Source organism: Nicotiana attenuata, chromosome 2 (assembly GCF_001879085.1).
Source record: "Nicotiana attenuata strain UT chromosome 2, NIATTr2, whole genome shotgun sequence".
Classification (NCBI taxonomy): Eukaryota; Viridiplantae; Streptophyta; class Magnoliopsida; order Solanales; family Solanaceae; genus Nicotiana; species Nicotiana attenuata.
In genome coordinates, this window is record NC_031990.1 from 43,345,676 (window position 1) to 43,350,267 (window position 4,592).

The following is a 4,592-nucleotide window of genomic DNA, read 5'->3' on the forward strand; positions in this document are numbered from 1 at the left end:
CGTATAGATGCGCGGACACTAATCATGTCAAATATTTAAGTTATTTGAATTTTATGTAAATAATCTTAAAATTTACACTTTCTCAATAAATATAGATAATCATTCGATATTAACTACATGAAAAAAATTAACCATTTCTTTTATTTTGCTTTTTCGATACCCTTCTTGCCGGTTTCATTGGATCCTAAAAATAGTCAGTGTGATGACCCAAAACGCGTCATCACTCGTTTTGAAAGTAAATTCTGTGTTCCGAGGCCTTAAAACCTCCTTTTTGTTTCACCTCGATTTGCGTGCGCAGTCCGGGCGTGTATCCGGAAAGCCATTATGAGAAAATCTGTGAAGAATGATGAATTTTGCTTTTAAAATGAATTTAGGTTGACTTCGGTTAATATTTTGGGTAAACGGACCCGGACCCGTGATTTGATGGTCCCGGAGGGTCCGTAGGAAAATATGGGACTTGGGCATATACCCGGAATCGAATTCCGAGGTCCCAAGCCCGAGAAACGAATTTTTAAAGAAAATTGTTTTCTGGAATATATATGAGTTTTTGGAAATGAAATATGTTTGAATTTGATGGTATCGGGCCCGTATTTTAGTTCCGGAGCCCGATACAAGTTTGAAATGATAATTTGGTTGAATCTGTAAAATTTGGTAAGGATCGGGATTGGGTTGGTATAAAACAGACTTAAAGTTGAGAAATTGGAATTTTGGGTGTTCTTGGATGATTTCATGAATTTGGGGTTCAATTCATAGTTGTTGATGTTATTTTGATGATTTGATTACACGAGCAAGTCTGTATAATATTTTTAGGTTGGTGTGCATGTTTGGTTTGGAGCCCCAAGGCTCTGGTGAGTTTTGGATAAGCCACAGAGTGAAATTTGCACTTAGGAAGTTGCTGGTATGTTGCAGGTCTGCAGGCTTCGCATTTTGCGAACCCTGGCTCGCAAATGCGAATAAAACATCGCAAATGCGAAAGAAGGCCTGGGCAGGCCTGATCGCAAATGCGATCATTTGGTCGCAAATGCAGAGGACCCTAGTCGCAAAAGCGACGTCTGCCTCGCAAATGAGAACCCCTCAAAAATATGGGGTGGTCGCAAATGCGAAGAGAACAGTCTTCTGAAGGGTTCGCAATTGCGAACCCTGGTTGCAATTGCGACATCTGCGACCTGCAAATTCGTAAATTAGCCGAAAATCTTTCATTTTTCAAACACTTTCAAAACTAAACACCTTTGGGCGATTTTTCAAAGAAAAGTACTCTTCCAAATCGATTGTAAGTCATTTCTAACTCGTTTTTATTAATCTTTAACATCTTCTCATGATTTCAACTCAAAATCAAAGGTTTTCATGGGGAAAATTGGGTGTTTTGGGTAGAACTTAAATTTTTCAAATTTTGGGGATTTGGACCTCGATTTGAGGTCCGATTTCAAAATAAATTATATATTTGAGTTCGTGGGTGAATGGGTAATCGGGTTTTCAGGTTTTGGTTCGAACCTCGAGTTTTGACCATGTGGGCCCGGGGGTCGATTTTTGACTTTTTGGGAAAAACTCTAGAAAATCTATTTTCATGCATTAGAATTGATTCATTTAGCATTTATTGATATAGTTAAGTAACTTGTGGCTAGATATGAGCGAATTGATGGTGGAATCAAGAGGTAATGCGGTAGTTAAGGCTTGAATTGTGTTCGTGGCATCGAGGTAAGTGTTTGGTCTAACCTTAGCTTGAGGGATTAGGAGTTGTGTCTTATTTGCTATGTGTTAACTGTGGAGTACGACGTATAGGCATGGTGACGTGTATCTATACGTCAGTGTCAAGCATGCCCGTGAGTCTTGTTTTGTTATTGTTGTGACTCCGTCATGGTTTATTCATGCTTAATATGATGATTATCATTATTGTTCCCTTGCCGGAATGTTGTGGTTATATTATTGTTCCCTTGTCGGGATGTTGTTGTTATATTATTGTTCCCTTGCCGGGATGTTGTTGTTATATTATTGTTCCCTTGCCGGGTTGTTGTTGTTGTTGTTGTATTATTGTTCCCTTGCCGGGATGTTGTCGTTGTATTATTGTTCCCTTGCCGGGATGTTGTTGTTATATTATTGTTCCCTTGCCGGGATGTTGTTGTTGTATTATTATTCCCTTGCCGGGATGTTGTTGTTATATTATTGTTCCCTCGCCGGGATTCTTTTATGATTGGTGTTGATATATGAAATGGGAGCGGTTGCACGCCTGCAACGGTACTATATGAAATGGGAGCGGGTTGCACGCTTGCAACGGTACTATATGAAATGGGAGCGGGTTGCACGCCTGCAACGGTACTATATGAAATGGGAGCGGGTTGCACGCCTGCAACGGTACTATATGATTTGGGATCGGGTTGCACGCCTGCAACGGTATCACATGTCTACTTGTCTTTGATTTCCTGATTTTATTGATAACTGAGTTATAGTTTCTCTACATTCAACTGTTGGTTTTTCTGTTGATACTTGTTGTTCCCCGCAGCATGATTCCCCCTTCCTATCTTTAATCGTAAAGTTTTGCCTTTATTTTTCGCTGTATATGATTTAACTGCACAGGTTTATTTGGTAGTCTGGTCCTAGCCTCGTCACTACTTCGCCGAGGTTAGGCTAGGCACTTACCAACACATGGGGTCGGCTGTGCTGATACTACACTTTACACTCTTTTGTGCAGATCGTGGTACTGGAGCATACGGACCTTAGCTTTGGGTTGCTGCCTTCAGTCCATTTGGAGACCCGAGGTAGTCCTGCAGGCGTCCGCAGGCCTTGGCGTCTCCTTCTATCCCTTCATTCTGTTTCTTTTATGTATTTCAGAGACAACATTGTATTTATCTTTCGAACCCTTATTTGTAGTACTCCTAGACAGTTTGTGAAATTGTGACACCAGTTCTGGTAGTCTATGTTTGAGGAACTGTGTTGATAACATTTAAATGGTTATAATTTGTTCTTCCGCATATTTAATTTTGCTGATTATATAATGTTGATTCATAATTGTTAAAGGAATAAAAATGGGAAAAGGGTAAATAGTTGAAATAATTGGCTTGCCTAGCTTTCACTAGTAGGCGCCATCATGACTCCCGGGGGTGGGAAATTCGGATCGTGACAAGTTGGTATCAGAGCTCTAGGTTACTTGGGTCTCACAATTCACGGACAAGCTTAGTAGAGTCTGAGGGATCGGTATGGAGACGTCTGTATTTATCCCCAGAGGCTACAGAGTTAGGAAAAGCTTCACATCTATTCTTTCCTATCGTGCGATTTTGTTCTCTCAATGCTAAATTGAACCCTCTACTCTTGTTCTTTCACGGATGGCGAGGTCACGTACCGCTTCTTCAGCCGAGCAGCAGCACAGACCAGTGATGGATCAACTAAATCTTCGGAGGCTTTGTGGAGGTTGGATAGGTTCTACCAAGCTCTTCACTACTACTTATGGCGGTACATCTTGTGAGAATCCCCAGGATTATTTGGACAGTTGTCATGAGGTTCTCAGGAACATGGGGATAGTGGAGACCAACGGGGTCGACTTTGCTGCTTTTCGACTGTCTGGATCCTCCAAGACTTGGTGGAGAGATTATTGCTTGGCTAGGCCAGCTGGGTCACCAGCTCTAACTTGGGATCAGTTTTCTCAGCTATTCTTGGAGAAGTTTCTTCCTATCACTTAGAGGGAGAACTATCAGAGGCAGTTTGAGCATCTCCAGCAGGGTTCTATGACTGTTACACAGTACAAGACCAGATTTATTGACTTGGCCCGTTATGCTCTTCTTATACTTCCCACTGAGAGAGAGAGAGAGAGGAAGTTCATTGAGGGACTCATTCGACTTCAGATGGCCAAGGAGACGGGGAGCGAGATTTCCTTTCAGGATGCGGCTAATGTGGCTAGGAAGGTTGAGATGGTTTTATCACAGGGGGGTGGTCAGGGGTCTGACAAGAGGCCTCGTCATTTGGGCAGGTTCAGTGGTGCCTCATCTGGAGGCAGAGATTCTTTTGGTAGAGGCCATCCTCCTAGGCCTTTTCAGTCAGCACTCCAGGCTTCTTACGGTGCTCCATGTGGCCGTGGTTCTCACATGCAGTATTCTGATCAGTAGTCCTATAGTGCATCGCCAGCTCCTATCATTGCACCCCCGCTTTATAGTTTTCAGGGTCGTCAGCCCCAGCAGCCGAGGGCTTGTTTTACTTGTGGTGACATGAGGCATATTGCTAGATTTTGCCCTCGAGCACCGAGCAGTTCTCAGCACCAGGGTTCCCGTGCCATAGTTCAGGCACCGAGTGTTCCACCGCCCACTCAGCCAGCTAGAGGCGGAGGTAGTGGTGCTAGAGGTGGAGGTAGAGGTATTAGAGGTGGAGGTCAGGCCGCTAAAGGTGGATGCCAGCCAGCAAGAGGTCGTCCCAGAGATATGATTCAGAGTGGTGGGGCCCAGCCCCGATGTTATGCTCTTCCAGCCAGGCCTGAGGCTGAGGCTTCCGATGTAGTCATCACATGTACTGTTCTGGTTTGTAGTAGGGATGCTTCAGTGCTATTTGATCCAGGGTCTACATACTCCTATGTGTCATCTTATTTTGCACCGTATTTGATCATGCCTAGT